This window comes from Stegodyphus dumicola, chromosome 5 (genome assembly GCF_044657685.1).
Source record: "Stegodyphus dumicola isolate Sdum_Otavi_A_Nest chromosome 5, ASM4465768v1".
NCBI classification, from domain to species: Eukaryota; Metazoa; Arthropoda; class Arachnida; order Araneae; family Eresidae; genus Stegodyphus; species Stegodyphus dumicola.
The window spans coordinates 202,279,558-202,297,270 of NC_140772.1; the positions used below are offsets into that span (position 1 = coordinate 202,279,558).

General features: G+C 33.9%; 1 protein-coding gene across 3 annotated transcripts in view; it reads left to right on the forward strand.

The window, feature by feature from the left end:
• LOC118187679 (cGMP-specific 3',5'-cyclic phosphodiesterase-like) overlaps positions 1-17,713 on the forward strand; it is an 883,923-nt gene that overhangs the window by 544,000 nt on the left and 322,210 nt on the right. The gene's annotated exons all lie outside the window — the stretch shown is intronic.

Here is a 17,713-nt window from a genome sequence, read left to right on the forward strand (position 1 = left end):
CTTAATAATTAAGCTGAAAAGAAAAATATATTGTTACGAAATGGACAGGCGCGGTAAAAGGGCTTCCCCGCAAAGCAGTTTTAGGGTTGCCGTAAAAGGGCAAGGGTAGGCAGGGTGGCCACATTTGGCGAGTTTGGCGACAGTTGGCGACAAAATTAGCGATATGCCATGGACGGATGGAGAATCTTCTGGAACGAATTCTAACCGGTTTAGCCCAGTTCTCGAACACAAGCCGAAAGCTATATAAACCCTGCTGGTCCGCAGTCAGGGAGTGTGCCTCGTCGAGAGGGCGAGCGTGTGTGGCTCGCATAGAGTGCGAGATAGTTAGTATCAAGTTGGTGTCTCATATAGCGAGTTAATCCCTGCGGAGTCGATCGATCTGACAGCCGGACAGCGAGTGGCGAGTGAGTGTCTTCGAGTATCGCGGTTAGTGCATCGCCGAGAGAGTGTGTTGAGCTCCGGGAACGACTGAACCAAAGAGTCAGGAGCCGTGCTCTGTGTGTCGTCGGGTGCATCGCGAGTTGTAGTGTGGAGAGTCTCGAGAGTAGGTGGAGTTCCGAGAACAACCGAGCAGAGTCGGGAGCTGTACTCTGGTGCTTTGCAGTGAAGCTGTCTCCACCGTGATAGCCTGATAACCTGAAGGCTGTGTCGCTGATCGTGTCAGCGTGTTTATAGTAGTTCATTGACGATTGTAAAACGTATTCGGAGCTGTCCTGACAGTACTGGCAAAAAATTCCGATACTTCGTCAAGTGTCGTCGTTATTCACTCCAAATCCACGCGAACCCCGTACAAACGTGAAGGAAGAAAATAACATAACAACTGGTGTCAGAAAAGAAAAGCGCAACAATATGTTAGCCAGAGTGAGTTTATGAACAGATTGGTAACTTGCAAAGCTTAGAGAGAGTAAACAAAATATTGACAAATCATCTACTGCGAAATGTGAAGCCCTTTAGATTTTCTTTCTTTGCACTAATTCATAAAGCCTTTTATTGTGTTGGACTTCACAGTTTTTTCTAATTCACAGTTTCCTTTTCACATGCAAATAGCTTGAAGTCCTTTTGTTGTCTAAAGAATTACAAGAATTATATGAATAAAATGCATGGAACAGTAGAAATTTTAAAATGTTCCTATTAAGCAACGAAAAAACTCTTGCAAAAGTACCGTTTACCATTTTTCTCAGCTACATGATTTTCTGATAATTACAGTCTCTCATTCATTACTTTGTTTCAAAATGCGCTGCACTGTTAATTCAAAATTCCGTATCAATAGTTCGACACATAACACGCATTTTGAATCGATATGAACGTTTGTTGCGCCCTTTGGTCTCGCTTTATCAGCTTCTTACACCACATTTGATGTTGACAGAGACGGGTCTGGAAGACGTAACAAAACAAGAAAACGTCAAAGAACTTTCACCTATTGCAGTCGACAGAATAACGTCATAATTGTTCGGCATGATTATCTTTTTTGCAGGTGTGGCTCGTTTTTAAAAGTATATGATTGGTTGGAAAGGAGGTATAACTCCTCACTTAAAATATAGTATGTTATTTGCGTTTGCCTGTTGAAAATTATTAACTGTGACACATTATTAAATAAGATAAGACATATTTAGAAGATAACTTTGTTGCAGAAGGGAAGAGCAAAAGAACTGTTATGTTTGTGAAAAGTTTTGGTTGTGCATTAAATTGTGGATCGTTTAAAGTCAGTAGATAAGATGTTTAACATAAAGCTTAGATTTAAATGTTAATTTTTCTTATTTTTCATTGTTATGTAAACATTATGCGAAGATTTCCCGAAAAAATGTATAAGAATGCTTATATTTATTTATACCACCAGAATTTCATTCAGTAAAGACAAGCAGTACGTCAAGAAATTTCCATTGATCAGTATTCCCATTTGTCCAGATAAAATGGCCTGCCGCAGTGTATACTAGCGCATCTCAACTCATTTCTTTTAAAATAGTTTTTACTTATAAAAGGAAGCTTAATTTTAATTTTTGTCTGATTCTATTCTGTCGTAATTATTGCCGTAATTGTAGGCCGCTATTTGCATTATTATGGTTTCAAAATTTTGACAAAGACAAAACTACACTAAGAAGGAAATTTTCTTTTCCAGTGCAACCGTCGTCAAACAGTTCTTCTAATTAAAAAGAAAAATCTTAAAATTTTCAGATTATATATTACACCCAAACGGGGTTTTTTTAACATTTTGTGTGTTACCTTTATTTATTAAATATTATGTTCTTCGCACTTCAAATATAAAATTCAATTCAACAGCAATATCACAATATAATTTTTAAAAAGCATTTCTTCAGAATTTCCAATACACAGTCTCTCGCGCTGGAGATAAATATATATTTTTTTTCCGCACAGTTTTGCCATTAGTGGTTTTGAAATCTTCGATTTTCTTAATCAAAAGCTCATAAATGCTTTACAAAATATGAAATAGATAATAAAACAAATTCTAAATTCCAAATTTGGCCTTCCAGATGCTCATATTCGGGGGGGGGAGGATAACGTTATTCAAAATTGGATGACTCTACGTACCGTTGTTTCATCACAATGAGAGAAACATACAAAAATTTATGCAGATTCTTCATTATTTAATTTTGTTAAGTATAACACAGGGCGATAATATTTGGCGGCAACAATTTTAAATGTGAAACGGACATTTAAAGCTTTCGAGGCAAAACGTCAAAACGAAATTAATAGCCGTTCTAGTTTAACGCCCTTTGAGCAAATTGTAGCTATCTTTGCGAATTTTGCAAAAATAGGTATAATTAATATAAGATTCTTTGCATTTATCTTTTCCCGTCCGTACGTTGAAAATGTTTTCTTGAAGTTTTATGCCTCATTTTTATGAACTTCGTAATTAGAATCACGTGTCTAGTGTAAATATTAAAGAAATTAAACCTGTACCTACCACTTTCGAACAAACTGTATATATGCGTGGTGGAAGAATCGTTGAATCCTCCAATTTTTTTATTTATTTATATTACAGAATATTCAAACGAAGGCATTCGTGATGTCAGTAGATAATGTTGGTGTCCTTGCTATCTTCCATACAGAAAAATGCGATCGTTGATAAGTTCACTCGTGGCCAAGCCTTGAACTCTTATGCAGTCTACACGTGGCTAAGCTTTGAATTTTTGCCAAGTCTACTCGCTGACAAACAGCAGTGCGGACAATTATTACCTTCGCGATATATTTTATCATTTATTTATTACAGGAAATATATCTCTTGAAGGTAATTCACGAGCCGATTCATTACTAGATAATTTGTGGAACGTTCATGCACTGATGCTAAACATTAAGAGTTGAAGTACTTCTTTTCTCTCGGAAGCCACAGAAAGCTCAGACATCTGTCGATAAGGTTTTCAGTAAGGTTATTGTGTGCATTTATCTCATTGTCAAATCTGAGACTGCTTCTATATTATTAGATGTAAAATCAGTAATAGTTTGTGTATTACTAGGCCGTTCGAGACGGTACGTTGATTACGATTCCTACACTGTTGGGTGTAGATTCGAATCACAAATAAGGCACTTATGATTGTGATTGTGCGGCATGAAAGAACTTAAAAGATGAAGTTTATAGCGAAGGAGTGAAGTTTCGGGAAGAATATTGCGAGATTCTTATATTTCGTTGTTAAATGTCCTTATAAGAGGCTGCCTTCTTGCAGAAGCTCCTCCTATTGTGTTTCATAGTCTGCTCTTGTTTTAAATGTAGAAATCTGATTGGTTGTTTTTATTCTGTGGATGCCTGTTTTTGAGGAATTTACTCATGCGTTAAATTGAAATCAGAGCTACATGCACTTTAGAAAAGTCTTTTTCGGAGATTTGAAAAGGTCTTAGGTATATAGTAATAACGCTTGGTAGCCCCTGTGGCTTCAATGAATTACGTGCAAGTGCGTATTACATGATGGCTTCCGTTAAGGCGGTCTTTTTCTGGGTATAATGATCACTCATGTTAACGAAGTGTTTTAGCATTTTTTGTCTCTCCACATAAATGAACATGCTGAGAATCCGTGTATAAACAAAATCCCACTTTTCGCTAAACATTATATAAGCCCATTTTTTCTTGACATTCAACTATTATCTTTTGTATTCTTTCATTCAGATGCATTCTCTTCTTACGTGTGGTACACAAATGTAAGTTTCCTTACGTAAAGACATTTCTTGTAAAATCGTTTGTACTCATGGTTTTCTGATGATATGGATCTAATAGCAGTTTCAGTCAGTGCAACCGCATTACTATACCATGCTATTAATACACCATATTATTAAGTGTCCAGTAGACTGCCTGTCACGTGGTGTTATTATAAATAAATATTGACATTCCTAAGGTTGTTTTGCTTTCTTCGTTTTCTAAAGCCCTTGTAAGTGTTTGGGGCCTTTAAATCGTTTATACAAGTGTATCAAAACTGTCCAGACGAGTTTAAATAATTTTCTGTTTTAGTTCTGAATACTCCGTCTCTAAATAGCTGACTGCTTTTTAATTTTTTTATAATAATTCTTGGATAGTCTGAAGCCTCGAGAACCAGGTCGCAAAGATTTACAGCTAAATGAAGCGTTGAATTGTCAAAATTTGTAATACAATGTAATTTATGCAAATCCGAAGTTTCATGATTAGACGACATGTAAGGCTGTTTTTTTAGATAACTCAGTTTTCTTCTTATTTTAGCTTTTGTATAACTTTCACTTTCGCCAGTTTTTCCCAGAGTGCAAATTAGTTTAAAGTGTAAATAAGCTTCGACTTTTTAGGGAGCGCTTTGGCAGCATAGGCTGGCTATCACAGTGTTTTAGTTTTCCAGGTATTGCAATTTAACTTCCCGTGGCAGGTTTCTGACAGCCGCCATTTTTTAGCGGAGTGCCTGGTAAAAGGTTTCGCCTAACTGTGAAATTAGTTAGTTTCAATTCAGTTTGAGTGATTAAGCCCTTGGCCTACACGATATTTGCCAACTGCGCGACCTACAGTAAACAAGAAAGTTGGTCGCGCGCTGTGCCGTTCAACTGTTCAGCCGTGTACCCGAACTGGCGCAAAATGTATATTTTTCATGTCATATATATTTCAGTGTAACGAAAGGAATTGTGAAATAATAAACAATGTTTCGGTATGCATAGTAATTAAGACGTCTAGGGTGTAATCATCTTTTAAACGAAGCTTTACGGGGAATTAATGTAACAGATCATCCAGTTTCGTCAGAAACAACTGAAAAAAAAACTAAATACTGATGTTGCAATCAAAGGGAAAATATTCGATATAGAATAACTCCACTCGCTTGTTCTAATAATATACTAATATACGCGGCATTTTATGCACTAATTCCTCACCACGAGTCAGACGCGTGGCTTTTGTTAATGACACAAATTCTTAACCACGAGTCAAACTCGTGGCTTTTGTTTATGACACAGGTTCTTTACTACGAGACAGACTCGTGGCTTTTGCTTATGGCTCAAATTCTTTACCACGCGTCAGACTCGTGGTTATAGGCCAAAGGGTTAATAGTTAAGATACAATTCTGTCAGTCTTACGATATAAGCATTTCCGACAGTTTTGGTTCTGGTTTTGGACCTAAATTTTGGATTTGATTTGATTTGATTAAACTACTCCAAATGTCGTCATTTTCATTAAATTCTTTCTACTTAATTCTTATTGTTTCCATTTAATTTCTTGAGATTATTCTATGAAATCTTTTTATTAGTTTACAACAATAGTATTTGGCTTTTTGGTACCAACTTGACATTTAACATTTGCCTTCTCTCTTTTATTCATCGATTTCAAGGAATCAAAAAGTACTTGAAAGAAAGCTTCAGAAAATATTAAAATATTCGATCTTAGAGAAATGAGAAAATGACGTAAATTGATAAATTAAGTCAATGAAATATTTTTATTGTAAATCGATTTACTAATAACACTAGTTTCTGTTTATCAATGTGTTAATATTTATCATTTTCCTTCTGAATCAGTATCAGAATTTAATTCTTCTGAAACACGGGTAGACAAATATTTTAACTACACTCTGAAAAGGTTTTAGAGTCATAAGGATATTTTTTTAATGCTGGAGACGTGAAAAATGTGCAATGCCCTCGCCGGGACTCGAATCCTGGACCTCTTGAATACGCGTCGAGTGTGCTTGCAATTACACCACGAAGGTATACGGAAAGGAGGGAGCAAATACCTTATAAGATCTTAGCGCATTATGCGGACAGGGCCGTCGAAATGTGCGATGATGCTTGTGTAACGATCTTTTACAATGACATTAATGTTTGCCAAAATATTCCTTTCAGATAGAAATTTTAAAAATTTATACTTTTAAAAAAAGTTTTATACATTTGATACCATATTTTTAGATAAAAAAGAAATTGCAATTTAAAATAGAATTTTATACGCTTTTTTCATATTTTCAGATTAAAAAGATTTCATATTTTTATATAAAAATTTCAGACTTTAAAGTAGCATTTTTTACACTTAATTTCATATTTTTATATAAAACATTCACAATTTAAAATAGCATTTATACATTCAATTTCATATATAGTAATCCCCAGACTGTGAACTTCAGGTCACGACGAGCCTGCATGTGGGTCACCCACTCAAAGATGAAATGTAAATATAAATTTCAAAGAATATAAACTTTAAATGGCATCAATGATCAATCAAACATTTAAATTAATGTATATAGATTTTTATATTTATCAATCACTGTTCTGTAAAAACAATAATTATTTATTTATATATGCTTAATGTGAAGCGTGAAATCTTGAATTTTCGTTTATGATTAGTTAACCCTAATTAGGTTTCAGCTTACTTGTAACAAAGCAAAGACATTGCTGAATGTAAATTTGTCAGTTAATTGTGATCGATATTTGTTTTCTGTGCACTTCATTATAAAAAATTTCTTTCACATAAATATGTCAATTCATATAAAACTAAATACTCTTTTTATAAAACAGAAAATTTTGAATTTGTCTGGATTCACTGAACCATAAAAAAACATTAATTCTGTTGAATTAAACTGTTCTTTTATCAAATGATCCGACTGCAAATCAATCAGTTCTCAGTGATTTCAGAGAGCACTTTGCAAATTAAATTAATTAATATTTATTCTTATTAGTTACAAATCTTCTTAATTTTTTGAAGATTTGCAATATGCTACCATATTTAGCATGTAACCTTTTTACTGTTTTTTCCGTGGTTAACAAAATCATCATTCCTTTCGAATTTCTAGTCTGTGCCTCGTGTAAATATTGCTGCACACATACGGGCTCGTAATGGATTGAATGCGCACAGGTCCTATGATAGTTTAATAAAAATTTATTTTATCAAATTAAATACTTCAAAGAACTTGGATTGTCCTGAGAAATACTTCAACACAGTATCACAATACAACATAATAGGAGACTAATTTAGTACAATTTAATGTATGTATATCACACAGTACAATCAGTAGGTAAGGTTCAAAACTGCTAAAAACGTTAAAAACAACCCAATCCAAAGCGCATCTAAAGAGAAACCTAGCTCGGATATACCTCAATTCACGCGGACTAACAACTCGCATAACAATAACTAAGCAACTGAGAGCAGATGCTCTCTATTCGAACTTAAATAGTTTTCAACCGGCCGCCAAGATATTTCTAGTACTGTCTGCTTCTCGAAATTACTGGAAAGCAATATGAGATAACAGTTACGGTTACAGCTAACATTGCGGTCAATTACATTTATTCAATTTCAATACATATTACGGTGATACAAAATGCCGCCAAATGGTTGTTTATATAGTCTATATATATTTTTGAGAAATACGTTCTAATTCCAATTTCTTTGAAGGCGATGTGAGAGAATGCTGTCAACAGAGGAAAGAAATGCCATTGTTTGTGCCCATGCATGTGGATTAACTTATCAACAGGTGCAGGAGGACTTCGCCACAAATTCAGAAAACAAGACCCTAACAGAGCAGCTATTAAAACCTTGGTAAACAAATTCAAGCGAACTGGGAGTGTTAAAGATGAAGACCGTTCTAGGAGACCTTCGATAACGACACTAGTTGAGCAAAGCATACAAGAAGCGATTACGCGTAGCCCCCAGGCACCTGCCGGCAACTCGGTATTTCGCATACTCTACTGTTTGGAAAACTCCACGCTGTCATTTAAAAAGAAAGTCTACTACATTCAAACTGTGCATAAGCTTCAAGCTGAAGACTATGCACTTCGGTGAGCTATGTGTTATGATTTGATGGAAGCTGTGGAGAATGAGAACTTAATGGAGAATGTTTTCTTTAGCGACGAAGCCACATTCCATCTCAGCGGCCATGTTAATACGCATAGTTGCCGAATGAGGGCTTATGAACAACCAAACATGTTATACGAATTTCAGGGAGACACTCCTAAAGTTAATGTACGCATTGGAATAACTAAGCTCTGTGGACCTTTCATTTTTCAGAAAGGACCATTACTGGAGAAATTTATCTCGATATGTTGCAACAATGTCTTGGAGCCACAGCTAGTATTAGATGGCATTATTGGCACTGTTGTCTACCAACAGGATGAGTCACCTCCCCACTTTGCCATTACTATGCGTAATTATCTTAATGAAACTTTTCCGGATAGGTGGATTGGTCGTGGCTCTCAACGGCTTTTGCCTCCCCGATCACCAGACATAACTTCCCTAGACGTTTTCGTGTGGCGTTTTGTCCAGTCCAAAGTGTACCGGGTGAACACTGGCAGCTCTGAACAATTAAAACAGCGAATTATGGCTGCAGCAGCTGAAATTACACCAATAACTTTATATAAGATGTTCCGGAGCGTAGTGGGATGGTGGCCTAGACACACAAAGGGACCAGATTAAATTAAACTAAATTAATGTCCTATTATGTTGCATTTTCATGTAAATAAGTTATATTTCAGAATAAAGCCTGTTTAAGCAAAAATGTGTAGAACCTTTATAAATATCCTATATTTTTAAGAGATGATCCTTTAAAATTATTTAGTTAATTTAACTTCAGTGTGTATTTTCCAATTACGAAACGTGGCTGGGATAGAAATCCATAATTCTTTCCTAAGCCTGCCATTTTGTGAATTTCGCTACATTCTTAAGCTGTACATCTTGAAAACATTATTATTTGACTTATCGAGTATATTTTTATCCCACTAAAATATCTTCAAAACTTGTGGAGTAGTGCTAACACAATTTATGTAAATAGTATTTACAATTCGACGATATTTAGAGAATGAGGAACATTTTTGGAGATGTTGCATTGAAATGCCAGGAGTACGATTCTGCAAAGTTTTGAGCCTCTGGTCACTTTACGTTAAAGACTGATATAATGATTTCTAAATAATAATATTTCGAGTGTGATGAATAGGCATGAAAACAGACAAAAACGTGTCAGCTATATCAACACCATTCATTCCTTCTTCTTTCAGCATTGTTATCTTTTTGATCTCATGACTGTGGAAATCTATCAAAAAGATAAAAATATGCAGATAAAAAAGCTCGACCTTGTTGTTTCAGTGAAACCAAGAGGCGATAATTATGCTTAGGAAATATTCGCTAGAAGAAAAATGGTTTTTCCTGTTATGTTATATAGGTCCTAGGATTTGGGATGTGAATGAGATGTTAATAAGCAGGTTGTAAGATTGTAACTGGTGTTCATTATAAATCATGAAAGTAATCAATCATTATACAAAAGAATTAATATTGCAACTTAAAAAAATAAAAGGAATGAAAAAGAAAAATTCAATAAGTATGCCTGCTAATCATTTCTCGAAAATGTAATATTTGCGAAAGTTTATTCCGCGGAAGGAAGAATGGTAATTTATTTTAATTGCAGAAAAATATTTAATAATTACATTAGAACAAAATGCATTTAATTTTACCAAGATGTTTAGGCAGTAAAATATTTCTAGCATTGTAAAAGTTTATTTATTATGAACAATTCGCTTTAAACTTCATTGTAAACAGTGTGGACACCCAAATGACTTCTTTGCACGGCCTACTAAATTTTACACAATTAATGCTGCACTTCATTGAATCTTATTTCCTTGAATTATTCTAACTTAATCAACCGGTACGTCAAGGCAAATTAAAAATGACATCAAAAATCGCAAATTTCGAAATTAAATATCCCGATCAATTTTTTTATCATACGGGAGTCGAAATTACTTTTGTTTTTTTCATATTGAGTGTAAAACTTCACCAAATATAAGTATAGGAACTGGGAAACTGTATTTAAAGTTAGATTTCATTATTAGTCCAAAAAAATTTTTTTTTAATTTTACATTGCCGAAACATAAATATTTTTGTTATTTAAAATACTTTTGTAACTGGAAGTATATAACTACGATCAAAGGACATTTTTATTTTCTTTCAAAGCAGTGAAACCGTTGTTTCTTTGCTTTAGAACTACGTGAAATAAAAAAAAAAATTAATAAATAAAATAAAATAAAAATCTGAAAGGTTTCAGATTTTAAATTACGTCCAAAGGGGCGTTTTTTTATTGTTTTTTGTGTTACTTTTATTTATTAAATATCATGTTCTTTGCACTTAAACCATAAAATTCAGTTCAATAGCAATGTCGCAAAATAATTTTAAAATGAGGTAATCTTTAGAATTTCCGATACAGAAGTCCGTGCGTTGGAGATAGGTTTTTTTTTCCTCGTAGAATGTTGCCATTGCTCGCTTTTAAATCGTTGAGTTTGTTACTCAAAAATTCGTTAATGTTTTACAAAATATGAAATCGATCATAAAACAAATTCCAAATTTCAAATTTGTTCGTCCACATGCCCATATTCGTAGGAGGATTACGTCATTCAAAACTCGGTGGCTCTATGTACCGTTGTTTTATCACAATGCGCGAAATATGCATATATGTATGCATATTTTTCATTATTTAATTTCTTAAAATATAATGCAGGACTCTAAAATTTGCTGGCAACAGTTTGAAAAGTGATTCGCCGTTTATAGTGATTCAACGTAAAATCGCAAAACGAAAACAATAGTCCTTCAGGAACAAAGACGCTTTAGAAAAAGAAAAAAAAAAGTGGACATTATATAACAAAAACGGAACTAGATTTACACTTTTTTAACATGCCTGAAATTAATTATTCTGTTCAGAATAATTTGTCTAAAAATAATATTTAATGAATATTAGAAATCAAACGTTGAATGAGTAAAGCAATAAAGGTCATATCGTCTAAATCACTTTAATCGACGAAAATTGGTGTTCGCTTTTTCGTAAAGTGACTTTTCGAAGAGCAAATGAAACGGAAAAGGACGAAATGGCACTTAATACATTTTATGCTGTAATATAACATTAAACATTCATTCCTAATGCTTTCAGCTTATTCAGGCAGTAGAGTATATAAATACCTCCGTAAAAATGCTGGTAAAATATGCTGTCTGATTTTCTATTTATATCTTCAGAATGGTCTACCTCAAGGTAAAATTTCATTAGTAGTAGTCCAGAGTTGTCAAATCGAGTAAAGCGAATGAATTAAAAGAAAATACATTTTTTGTCGCAATCATTTTGCAGTTCCCGTTTTTTTCTGAATAATTACAAAAATGATTCAATATTTTAAAATTAAATTATTCATTATATTCAATAATATTCAGTATATTCAATATATATACCATACTCAGTATTATTCGTTGTAAAATTTAAAATTCAAAATTGAATGACCAGAAAAGTTCAATAGCAAAAACAAAATCCCTGAAAATGAGTTGTTTGTATTTATGTAGAAATAAAAGATATATAATAGATAAGGAATAAAAGATAATAAAGAATTTCATAAAATTAATTGAATGTAACATTTTATGATGTAACTTACAATAGTGACAGAAAAATATTTTGGAGAATTTCTTTCGCTAATAGTAGTTTGAGTTCAAATGAGTAGAAACGGACATTTTTATCAAAACATTCAAATATGTTTCTTCAATAATAATCCTCTTGTAAATACTACTTTTCAATACAATTAATTAGAATAAAAGAATTAAAATTAAAGAATTAAATTAAAGACGAAATTAAAGAATGGAAATCTGCTAACTTGCCATCATCAGGATTTCTCTTCCTTGGTGTCGCCACCTTCCCCGCTTTGACCTTTAAACGGGCAGGAACGTCAGGATTTCAAGCCGTTGCTCCCATAAATTTGCATAATATAGGGTAAATATATTTGACTAGCAATTGTAAGGTCCTGAATTCAATTTCTTCTAAGGATAAAAAGGGATTTTTTAAGATTCCTGTTGACGAAAACTTCATGATTATATATTCTGACATAAAAAAGCAAGTTCAAAAATGGATTTAATTTCTAAAAATTAATTTTTTACTCCAAATGAAAGGACTTTGCTTCTTGAACTTCTGAACCACCTCATCACCGAGAGCGCTGCCCAAAGTGCATCACAGGGAATAGACTGTTACTTCCCCCATGGGAAGAATACATACAAAAAACCAAACCTTACACGAGATATGAATCGGCTTAGTTCATAAGCCAACCTCCACTGATAATTATACCGTCCAGGTTGTCCAGAGAATTAATTTAAATACTTTGAAATAACTTTATAACATACCTAGTGTAGTGTAGTGGTCAGCACACTCGGTACGTATTCGAGAGGCTCGTGGTTCGAATCCCGAAGGCGTTGCTCATTTTTCGTCTCTCCTGCTTCGAAATAACCTAATGTCTCTAAAACTTTAAAAATTTAAAGGAAAAAACAGCTAAATAAATCATTTAAAAAAAATAAGGAAAGAAAGAAAGAATAACAGATTATCTAAATGACTTTGTGAAATGAAACCGATTTTTCACCTTCCTGTAAATTTGACTCTCGTTTTTTTTCATTATTATTAAAAAGACTGAACGATATATTTTTAATAGGCACTGGAATTTGAAATTTTATTCTGGTTATATTTCAGGTTTTTTTTATGTTTCGAATTATCATGTACTCCCAAATTCGAAATTAGTTTTCTTCAGCACCTGGTGACAGTAGTTTTCTTTGCGAGTGGTGTAATGCCTGATATGTTATTTTTTGGATGAAGCGGAAACTGAAAGTGACACATTTCCGTTGACTGCCTAGAGAACTGATACTGAAGGTCGCACTTATCGCTACTTGGAGGGAAATATGTAACGGAAGAAAAAGGAAAACGTAATGCCTTTTCTCCTGCTGTCACGGGGGGGGATTGCATTTTTTGTTTGGATTTTGTTTAAACCTGATATGTGACTTCTATATTTTCGAAAATTCGATGAGCAGATGGAATGCACTTATGATACTTTTAGAACTAAAAGATGATAACGGACGCACAGTGGGTATAAGGTGCAAACGCGGGCCAAGGAATTAAATGCAAAACTTTTAATAGCCAAAGCAAAATACTGGCTATTAAAACATATGTCCTCAAACGACAAACTATGGCAATTGAATGAATATTTAGTAGAAATGTACAAGATGATCTTAAAAGACTCTGACCGGCCTATCCGCTGAACCAATCGAAATGAAGGCATATTTCAGGTACTGTTACTTAAAGGTATGCGCTCGGGAATGTGATGATTTAAAAAAGCAGAGTTCTCACGGTTGCGGTTATAGTGGAAACACTTCGAAATTTTCGAATGGCACTACCCGCGTTTTTCCTGCGCAAATTGATCAGCGCATTGAAAAAGCATAAATGGCACTGGAACAGTACACGTCTGACAAAAATTGCACTCGTAAAAACATTTGCAAAAAACAGCATTATAAAGGGGCAACGCAAGAGAAGGATAAAATCTTTCATTAGAATAACAAGTTTTCAGTGTGGATAACGTTTCAAAATAATGTCCCGAATATCTACGTCGCTGAAACTCCAGTAACTCCAACTGAAACTTCAAGCGTACACTTAAAACTCTTATTTGCCTTTGCCCGCTTCTCAGTTGTGTCACTAAAAATACAATTTGCATGACATCAAACTACTGCTACTGATTATTTAAAGTATAATTCATAGTTACATAGTTTTCTTCACACATACACATATATATATGTATTTTAATGGCCGGGCGCTGTATTTATTAGCCATTAGCCTTGCGCCCTACAAGGGCCGCCATTTCATTATGGGAGCACATAACAGGTGGCCACCATTCTTCCCTGTGAGAAGACGAACAGTTACAACAATGTCTTCTCCGAGATTTGAACCCGGACCCATCTCTGCGGTAGTCAGCGTCATTAACCACTACACCATCGATTCGTCAGGGGGTAATGATTTAAAATATTAAAAACTTAACACTTAAGGAGTACTGAAAATATGTTTCCTTCCTCTTGACTATTTGAGTGTAAAACGAAAATAATAAAAATAAAACTGCAAATAAATTTTGGTTTCTTACACAAAAAAATTCACATCCTTCCTCAAAGAGCCAAAAAATTCGCCCAACGCAAAACCGAACAAAAAAAAAAAAAAAAAAAAAAAAAAAAGAAAGAAAGAAAGAAAGAAAGAAAATCCGAAAGGTTTCAGACTTTAAATTACGTCCAAAGGGGCGTTTTTTTAACATTTTATCTGTTATCTTTATTTATTAAATATCATGTTCTTCGCACTTAAATCATAAAATACAGTTCAAGAGCAATATCGCAAAATAATTTTAAATTGAGCATATCTTTAGAATTTCCATTACACAGTCTCACGCGTTGGAGATAAAAATGTTTTTTCTGTACAACGTTGCCATGGCTCGCTTTGAAATCCTTGAGTTTGTTATTCAAAAATTCGTTAAAAGTTTACAAAATATGAAATCGGTAATAAAACAAATTCCAAATTTCAAGTTTGGGCTTCTAGATGGGAATATTTGCAGTAGGATTACATCATTCAAACTTGGATGGCTCTAGGTACCGTTGTTTTATCACAATGCGAGAAATATACATACATTTATGCAGATTTTTCATTATTTAATTTCTTCAAATATAACGCAGGACTGTAACATTTGGTGGCAACAGTTTGAAAAGTGAAACGGACATTTATAGTGAACCAACGCAAAATCGGAAAACGAAAAAAATAGTCCTTCAAGAACAAAGCCCCTTTGGACTAAAAAATACAAAGGTACAAAACAATATAGCACAATTAAAAATAACAAATACTGTAAAAATAACAATTTTAGATTAAAATCACGTCTTTTATATAATAAAAATACAACGGCCAATTTAACCGTAAAATTAACAAACTCTTTACATAACAAAGTTTGGTATTTTGGCTTAAAGTAACTTAAAAATATTTATTTTAATCAAAAAAATATAGCAAAACCTTTTAGTTGGCACTCTAAAAGAGTAAAACGTTTGGTAAAATCCCCACAAAATATATTTGTATATATTTTGTATTTGTACATAAATATATAAGTATACAAATATAGCTTTAGATTTCCTACGTATTAATTACAGCCAAAGTTATAGAAGCAACTGCGCAAAGCTAATTTCCAAATCAAATAAAAGATACGTATTTAAAGGAGGAAAATTTTGAAATTCAACTTCAATTTATAAGAACATTATTTCTCTTATTTTATTTTGTTCAATCTTAAAACGTATTTTATATTTACTTGAAAATTAGTAACCTTTTTTAATAAAAATTTGATATTTAATATATATTATTAATTTTGCATATTTTGAGGATGATTATTTTTCACTACCAGCGGAAAAGTAAACAATGTTTTATCTTACGTAATTATAATAGCCAACTCAACGTCTAATCACTATAAAACGAAGTCTTCACAGCAACAAACACACTCGAATATTCAGAAGTCAAACAACAAAAAATAGCGTTATATTTACAAAATTTTCACAGGACTAGTTTCGATGGTTTTACCGAACCACCATCTTCAGCTGCAAAACCTGCATTTTGCGGTTTTGCAGCTGAAGATGGTGGTTCGGTAAAACCATCGAAACTAGTCCTGTGAAAATTTTGTAAATATAACGCTGATTTTTGTTGTTTGACTTCTGAATTAGTATTTATTCGGCGTGTTATTGTGTCTTAACACTCGAATATTCCAGATGGCGAGTATTATGTAAAAATAAGCACTCTAGAATTATCAGTTTTCCAATATTTGATATTAGCGCGAAAACCGATTTGACAGTCATTCGATCAAATGATATATTACTCGTAATTTATAAGAACATTATTTCTCTTATTTTATTCATTTTAATAATTTACCATATTCTTCCCTCCCTTCTTAGGAAGTTCTCGAACTGACGGCACTTCAAATCAAGTTATCTAAATAAATAAATGTTTTTTATCTGCCAAACTTTAATGTTTTGAGATAATGAAAGGAAAATAAAGATTGGTAAATTCAAAACTGTGATTGCTGCCGACATTCCATAACACTTTCAAGAGGCCACATAAAAATATATAATTCTCTCGAAATCAGAAAACATAATGCTAATATCAGAACGAAAGTTATGACTTTCAAAGTCATTTCGTATAGCAAACAATCGTTTTTTATCTCGAAATGTCTTAAAACTTTAAACTCATCTTCCTTGAAAATGTAATTTTTGTTTTATTTTCAGTCTCAATAGACAAAACCATCTCGGCCTTAAATTTAATAAGATTTTCCTTAAGATCTATACATTCTGAACTAGGAGGTTTGCGAAATATTAATTATAAGCTGAATTAATTTCAGTTTTGTCGAAATTTCAAACTTTGCGAAAAGAGAAAAAATAATAATTACAAAAAAACTTTCATTCTTTTATACAATGTATGAGTTTTTTTAATATCTAATGTCATTGTACAAAGAATATATACTATATGTATGCATACACACTCTTTTGCAAAAAAATCGAAGCACCCAGAAGGACTTTTGCGATCGTGATGAAATTTGGTATGCAATCGAACATGCAAATAATCAAAGTTTCAAGGCAAATGAACAGGAATTGCGGTCATAGCGCGCATTTCTAGTACGAAATTCGCAAAGTAAAGAACCAGTAACAGATGCCGAAAATTTATCTTTTTTTGTTGCTGCTATTGTAATTCCGTAAAGAAGAAACTAAGGTGTCATTACGGCAATATCGAAGACCTTACAGACAACTAAACGACTTCGAACGTGGTCGCATTGTAGGGTTGCGTGAAGCTGGGTGGTCATACCGAGCAATAGGCCGCCACCTGCAGCGTACAGACACAGCTGTGCAAAGATGTTGGCAGCAATGATTGCTACAAGAAAACTGCCGACGAAATGAAGGCTCTGGAAGGCCAAGAAGCAAAAATGCGAGGCAATATAGGATGATTGTTTGCCAGGGTCGAACCGCAATAACGGTATCATTGTCGACTATTCAACGCACTACAGCCACGTCTATACCTCCCGTGGTACCGTCCACCATCTCACGGCGCTTGTCTGAGGCGGGGTTACGCTCACAGAGGCCTTTAAGACGTTTGTCTTTGACCCCACAGCATCGGCGAAGTCGTCTGGCGTTATGTCGCAACCGATCATCATGGCTGCCATCAGACTGGCATTGTATAGTGTTCAGCGACACACAAATGACTACCGTATTCGTGTCTGGAGAGGACTGGGCCAGCGGTCCCAATCAGCCTTTGTTTTACAAAAGCATACAGCCATAACTCCCCGTGTGAGGGTGTGGGGCGCTGTTTCTTATGACAGCAGATCATCTTTAGTCATCCTCCGTACATCTTTAACTACTCAACGATATGTTGATGCCATCCAGCGGCCGGTTGCATTTCCTTTCTTGACACGTCATCCTGGGGCCATTTCCCAACTAGATGATGCCAGGCTACAA